The sequence below is a fragment of the Musca autumnalis genome, unplaced genomic scaffold, assembly GCF_047663935.1.
Source record: "Musca autumnalis isolate F117 unplaced genomic scaffold, ASM4766393v1 scaffold_5, whole genome shotgun sequence".
NCBI lineage: Eukaryota > Metazoa > Arthropoda > Insecta > Diptera > Muscidae > Musca > Musca autumnalis.
Window position 1 is genome coordinate 31,577,771 of NW_027412088.1, and position 8,205 is coordinate 31,585,975.

The window sequence follows — 8,205 nt, forward strand, 5'->3', positions numbered from 1 at the left end:
TGTAACTGATAGGTTTAAGTTAGTTTAGTTTAATTTCCGTTAATTTAAAAATTTGAATTGTAACGTAAAGTTTTTATTACGCAGTTACTTTATTTAAGCAACAATCATTAATGTGTAATTATTGTTTAGTTTGTTACTTCTTTATTGCACTTGTTTGTTGTTGTAGTTATGTCATTACTGTGCTTGTCGTCCAATTGTATTCCCCCATGTATGTATGTGAGTATGCTTGTTCGCTTAGTGCGAATGTGCGTCTGTGTGTTCGCTGCACAGATTCGAGATGTTGCCATATGTGTTCTGGAGGACTCTAGAACAGGGAGACTTTGGGGTATAAATACCGGGGAAATGGCAATGACGGAGTAGTTGTGTTTTAAGCGTTGAACTGAACAGATCGGTTAAAGCATGGTACAATAATTCTTAGGTAGGCCACAGCTAACAGCTGATTACAATTTTTTTTGTTATGGCTTAATCTATCAAAACCGTGTTGACATGCAGAGTTGATATTTATTATTGATCACAAAATTCAACTCTGTTTTGTTTTCATTTCAACATTTCGTTCTTCTTCTTCTTTGTTTACTCATCCGTTATCATTCATCAAAACAATTTTGACGTTTTACGCCATAGCGACAGGGTTGTATTTTTTTGGCGATTCTCATACCTGGCCTACCTATGAATTATTGTACCAATGGTTAAAAAATAGCTGCGTGCTAACTAGAGACTTGCTGTGTGCTTAGTAATTAAAGTCGGTTCTGAATAAGTGTAATAAAGTAAATAAAGCATTGTAGAAGCGTAATCTAAAACGAACCCTGTTTTATTTGGTACAAATCGTACTGGGGAATAAAACAACGTCTACACGGAGATTAGTTAAACCTAATTACGTAACAATTGGTGTCAGAAGTGGGATTACGATAATCCTACAATGAACTTAAAATTCAAGGATCTACAAGAGGAACACTTGAAGAAGTTCCTATCTAAGCTTGGGTTGCCAACTACCGGAAGTAAGGCTGTGCTACAAAAACGGTTCCGAGTTATACGGAGGTTGCAAAAGTGATTGCAGCAACGTTGGCGAAGGAATTTAGTAAGAGAATGGAAGAGGAATATATTGCAATAAATGAAAGCTTCAAATGTCTGACGGAGGAATTGGACGAAAAATTGGAAGAATTAGAGGCAAGAATCAGCGAAAGACTCGACAATATTACGCAAGTTATTGGAATGCGATGCGAGGTTGTGGAAAACCATTTAAAGAAATTGGATAGGCAATTTCTGGCCCACGACGAGAAGATTGTGAATCTGGAAAAGAAAATGTCTGAACTGGAAATCAAAGGAGGACCAGTGCGAGTTATTGATAACACTCTGAAAATCAAGCCTCCGGAATTCGACGGGTCTACATAGTTTGATGTCTTCAAATTACAATTCGAGGCGGTGTCTTCGAGAAATTCGTGGAACGACAACGACAAGGCGGTACGACTACTTATGGCATTGAAGGGCGGTGCTGCTGACATATTACAGAATATTCCCGCCGCTTCTAGAAGCAAATATGGAGATATAATTGCTGCTCTCGAACTTAAGTACGGTGGCGGACATAAGCAAGAGACAATGGTGAAACCTCAGGCTTGCAATGTGCGGAGGCTGGAAGTTGAGGACAACAATCCTCAGACCGTTGTCGAACTAATGAAAGATGCACTAATGCAGGTAGTAGGTAAAGTGAAACGAAGGGCTGGTAAAACGAGAAGGACTTGCTACAACTGTCGGAAAACTGGACACTTGGCCCGAGAATGCAGATTGAGACAAGCAAGGCCCAGATCCACCTCACCGCCTTCAAAAAGCGACGACCAACTGGTGGCCAAGAATCTGGAAAGAGAGACATCAGGTGAATCAACAAAAGTGGATTCCGTCAATCACGAGGCGCCGCTGGCAGATGAAGAAAACGATGGTCCCACCATCTCTATAGCCATAGTCCAACAGAAGAATCACAACCTAACGGTTAAAGGCTTCATCAATGGTGTTTTGCGTAATTTGACATTGGACACCGGTGCAGCAAAGTCCATTATTAGACCGTTAAATGGAGTCAAATTGCGGACGGCCACAGGCGAGACTACAACGGTGCATGGAAAGGCCTACCAAAGGCTGAGCATGGGTAGAAAATCTGTAAATTTCGATTTTATAGTGGCCGATATTGTGGACGAAGTTATACTTGGTGTAGACTTCATGATTGCCTTCGATATCAACCTGGACATAAAGCACCGTGTGATGACTTGGTCCAATGTGGAAATACCGATAAGTGTGGGCTACAACGAGAAAAGCAAACATCGCCCAAAGGCAGAATCCGGCGAGATCGCTGTCGATGTCCGTACGCTGAAGGTGGAAGCCGCCGACAATTGGACCGTAGGAAAGCGGAAAAATCCAGCAACGAGGACGAGAAAGCGAAGATGTACGTCGAGGAAAGGTCCATCGAAAAGCGGCCGTACAACAAGGAAGGACAAGTCCGATGACGACCAGGTGGCACTTAGGAGGATGACCGAGAAAGAAGATATAACGTCACGATACCTGGAGAGAAAAGAGCGAAAGTCCAAAGCTAATGGCGTAGAGGGTACAACTAAATTGGTTGCTACAACTACGGAACGAGAACTGTGCCAGGTCATGAGGAACAGGCTTAAGCGGGAGGCAGTGTTACCAATGCCCATACCACAGAGAGGGAACTGTGCCTATTCGGGACGAACAGGCTTAAGCGGGAGGCAATGTTACGAATGTAACTGATAGGTTTAAGTTAGTTTAGTTTAATTTCCGTTAATTTAAAAATTTGAATTGTAACGTAAAGTTTTTATTACGCAGTTACTTTATTTAAGCAACAACAACTACCATGTAGAACTCTCTTCATTATTCTGGATGTTACTTTACCTTTCATTAATGTGCTTTTATTTTGTTTTGCCATATCCAATCGATTTCATCTGTCAATTCCATAGCTCAAACGTCAAATTAAATCTCATCTGAAATCCATTGGATTTCATTTGACGTTTAACCTATAGATTTGACAGATGAAATCGAGTGGATTTCGTAAATGTAAACATAGCATAATGCTCGATTTCAACTTTCAATTCATTTGACGTTTAAGCAATGGAATTGACCATGGCAGAACTACCAGGTAGTGGTATCACACCAGCTGATCGAATATGAAAAGTCAAATCACGTTATAAAAAATATTTTTGTTGTAATTTCCCCAACAACATAAAGAAAGTTTTGACATAACATATTCAAAATTTTACGATGCCACTACCTGGGTAATTGTGCCATGGAATTGACTGTTGAAATCTAGTGGGTTTCGTAAATGTAAACCAAGCATAAGTATTTTTGTGCGGAACGCATTTTTTAAGGTTAGGCGTTAATTTCAAAGGCTATTTTGTTTTGATGCTTTGATTGCCAAAAAATAAACAAATCATTTTTTGTTGCTACAGCATTTTAATTTTGCTCAAATAATTCTAAATTAAATAATAAATAAAAACTTCCATACAGAATGAAAAGTTGTTGTATTTGCGGAAAGAAATGTGTTGCCGGTGAAACATTGTTCAGAGTACCAACGGATGAAAATAGAAGGAAACAGTGGATGAAGGTTTGTCGAAGGAAGCTATCAGTACATGATAGAATATGTAAGGATCACTTCATACCAAAGGAAATTGTAAAAATTGGAAAGCGCTCTATGTTACTGCCTTGTGCTGCACCCATTATGCCACTATGTCAAAATCCTGAGGCTGAGAACTATTTATTGGATACTGAGTAAGCTGGCTGTTTAGATTATCGATTGGAAATTGAGAAACAAATTTAAAATTTGTTTCTTCTTACAGAGAATATGAAGAAGAAACTTATATCGAACCACAAAAACTGGATGATGCGTACAATTTCGAATGCATTGTGTATGACAAGAATGGTCTTCAATGTGTAAATATGGGTACACAAACTGATCTTCCGGCTGAACCTGTGGATATGGGAACACAAACGGAGTAAGTCTACATGTAGATTTGGATTAGTATATAATTTTCAGTTTCTAATGGAAAAAAGGTCCATATTTTTCGAAGCAGAATATCTAACAAAATTCGAGGAACAGAAGAAGACGATTAGAAAGTTGGAAAGTGAATTAAGAGATATTAAATTATTCTTTAATGATTATAAAAACGCTGTTGAAAATATGCGTAAAATATTTACCCAAGGTCAAGTGCGCAAAATTATGGGCCGCACCCATATCTGGCAGTGGTGTGACATTGCAAATGCTTTGGTTTTATATCAAAAAGGAGGACCCAAAACTTATAAGCATTTATGTGCTATGGGATATCCGTTTCCAGCATTTTCTTCCATAAGAGGATGGGGTACCAGATTTGATGTTGAGAAGGGTATTCTAAAGAGTGCAATTGAATTTCTTAAAAATAAGCCAGAACTATCGGAAGAAGATAAAATTTGTACCTTGATACTCAATGAACTGAAGGTTAAGAAGGATTATGATCAAGATCCCCAAACTGTACAAATTATAATGGCACGAGGATTGAGAAAATCATGGAAACAAGTTGTCTATTACAATTATGAGAGTGACATCAATAAAGAGACCATATTTGAAGTGATCAAGGAATTAAAAAATGCTGATTTTCTGGTCTTGGGATTAGTGTGTAATATAAGTGAGGAGTATTATGGCTTGTGGCAAGAATTGGGTGTAACCATAGGTAAATGAGATAGTTTATTTATTTTTATTCGTTTATTCAATATTAAAGTTTCTTTTAAGATAAACCTTGGTTTCCAAGTCCAGCAAATGCTGAACAAAACATTTTTGTATTTGTCAATCCAATGCATTTGCTAAAAATGATAAGAAATCATTTAATGGATAATGATTTAGAGTATAATAAAACGGTTTTAAAACCATGCACCCTCATAGAGTTGTTGAACTATGCCCAGAGAGATGGGAGAAAACGTGTAAAACTTAATATCACCGAAGAGCACTTGTCAGATAAAGGTTTGTACAACGCGCAAAACAATGTTTACAATATTTTTGATTTCTACTGTTTTTTTTAAGGAAGGGAAGATAACAAATTGATTGTTGAAATATTTTCCAAGACCACAACAAATGCCCTTAAACGTTGTCATGATCTTAAGGCGAATATCTATAAACCATTGGAAACAGCAAACTTTTTAAAGCAAATTAATGAATGGTTCCATGTCATGAATTCCTCAACAGATAATTTAAACAGACCCGGCAAGGTAAGGGAATAGTGACAATTCCATAAATTTAAATTATTAATTTTCAAACTTGAATAAAATATCTCAAGGAAGCTTATGGCAGTGTATTTCCCAAACAAGAACAAATACTGGAACGTATTGATAAGCTAATGTCACAACCCATTACTCGACACGTAGATGAGTTGGAACTTTTTCAATTGGCCATTCTTACCACCAATAATAGTGTAAGAATGCTTCATAGTTATATAAAAGATTATTACATGCCTGTGATATTGACGCGCCGTTTAAGTCAGGATGTTATGGAGGACTTACTGAATACACTATGTCCAAACAATGTGTATCCCACGGAAAAGGAATTTAAACAACGATTACGAAGGTACATATTGGGTAAGAATGATCTTTTATGGTGCATTTGGCAATTTTTTGTGAAATTTTTTGATTTCAATTCCCTTTTTTATGCAATATTTGAAGATCGAAATATGGATAGCATGATTGGATTTGGTGAGACTAAACCGGAATCTCAAGAGAATATTTTGTTTGAAGAATGTGCGAAAAATAAAAAAGCCAGTAATAGTAAAAGAAAATCTATTACAACGGAGCAAGATAGTGAAATGGAGCAGGAAGGGGAGGAGCAGTATCAAGAGGACGATGAAATTGATATAAATGAGTTTTTAGAAATTCAGAAGATTGAAGAAGATGAAGACATGTTGGAGTATACGTTGCGTAAGTATTTTTTCTATACATCATTGCGGAGAAGGACAATACCCTCATGGATCAGGACATTGCTCCATCTCCTAAGGAAAAGTACAACTCTTGGGCTGAATAGGAAAGGTTCTACGAAGACTAATTGGGAGGGCATTTCTCTGTCTGACAATGAGATAAATACCATTAGAAAAGAGAAGTTGTCTTCCGCACCATTCCAAACAACCAGAACGTAACGTCATCAGGGAATAAATCTCACATCCCTAAACACGAAAAATAATAAGGTGTCGTAACTAAAAGACCAAGCAGTGCAGAACTGCAACAAATTTGTTAACAAGAATGAAATTTCTTAGAGTTTCGTCAACAACTCAGGTCCGTGAGGTAATTTGAGAGGAATTATCCTCACGGTCCGAAAGATTTCCACCAAATCAACCAGACACCTACCAATGTGACCATCGTGTTGAAGTCGGAGATGGCGACAAATCACACAATCCCCCAAGGCATTTGTTTCCATAATTTAGAGGCTTTTGGAACTGTCCGTCGGTCTGTCTCTGGTTTGGCTCTACAAATCTCGAACGGATCAACCAACCAAACTTTGGATCTCGTAATCTTTTGCCTAAACTTAGCTCAAGTTCGAATATGGACAATATAGATACCTCCCTCAAAAAATTTTATTGCTGAAATGGTGACCACGATAACTTCCGAAGAGTAACCGAATTAGTACAAACTTTGCACATCATAATATTATTTCCAGGCATAGGTCATACACCTCTTGTACTAAAGTTTTTAGTATCTTTGTGCTCTTTACTACAATGCTATACTTTTATTCTGTGTAGACAGTTCTGATTGGGTCTGTCAATGGAATAATTAGGCCCACTATTTATGATTCCTACCGCCACGAAATTAATTTTTTCATTTGTTTTAGCAAAAGCTCCTGAAAACGAAAGTCACGCCAAAAATCCGCTCGAAGACGTATCAAATACTTCAACTGATATGGCCATAGACCCACTGCATGATGATGAAGAAGAATTGGAAGAGTTTACTATTGAGACTTTAAGTGATTCCGAATTAATATAGTAATAAGTTTGTTTCGAGTTTTTCTAATAAGTACTTTATGGGTACTTTACACGATATGTTTTTTACATAAGAGTTGTCACTTTGCATATACATTTTGTATGGCAGAAGTGACAACTCATATGTAAAAAACATACCGTGTAAAGTACCCCTTAAATATTAAAATAAAAATACAAATAAATATGAATATGATGTTTTAAATTACATTCATTTGAAAATAATGGGACTTTATATTTTGTTAAAAAAGATGAAAACAAGTCAGTTTAATAAAACTCACCCGCACGACTTTGAAAAAAAGTAGTCCTTATAGTTAAATCCCAGATTACACACATTCAGGCATGTCACAGATTCCGATCGGAATGGTTGCAATTCCGAAATTTCATTTCGATCGTTTTTGTCTTAGCTTCTTTAGATTCCGATCGATTTTGTGAAGTCAAAAAACTTAATTATTTATTTTAAATGCGAAATTAAATGTAAATTTGTTAATAAAACAACATTTTAATTATTTCCAAGTGTTTTTAGAGTATTTTAAAGTGGCAGATTTAAACAAAATAAAAATACAATTCCGTTAGCAAAATCAAAAGTGGTTTCATTCCGAAAAATTCTTCGTTTTTCGTTTTCTGAAGAAGCTAAATACGGAATCAATTCCACTTTCGATCGGAATTCGTTTCTGTGACATGCCTGTTTATACGAAACATTTTGAATTAATCAGGCATGTCACAGAAACGAATTCCGATCGAAAGTGGAATTGATTCCGTATTTAGCTTCTTCAGAAAACGAAAAACGAAGAATTTTTCGGAATGAAACCACTTTTGATTTTGCTAACGGAATTGTATTTTTATTTTGTTTAAATCTGCCACTTTAAAATACTCTAAAAACACTTGGAAATAATTAAAATGTTGTTTTATTAACAAATTTACATTTAATTTCGCATTTAAAATAAATAATTAAGTTTTTTGACTTCACAAAATCGATCGGAATCTAAAGAAGCTAAGACAAAAACGATCGAAATGAAATTTCGGAATTGCAACCATTCCGATCGGAATCTGTGACATGCCTAAAAGTTTCTACGTGTAAGTCATGGTACAATTACAAAGGTAGATGCCTCAGCCCAGCTGATTGAATCTAAAACGTCAAAAAAACCGTTTACATTACAAAAAAAGTTGATTTGTTGTAGCAATTCGCCGATGCATCTACCTTTGTAATTGTACCATG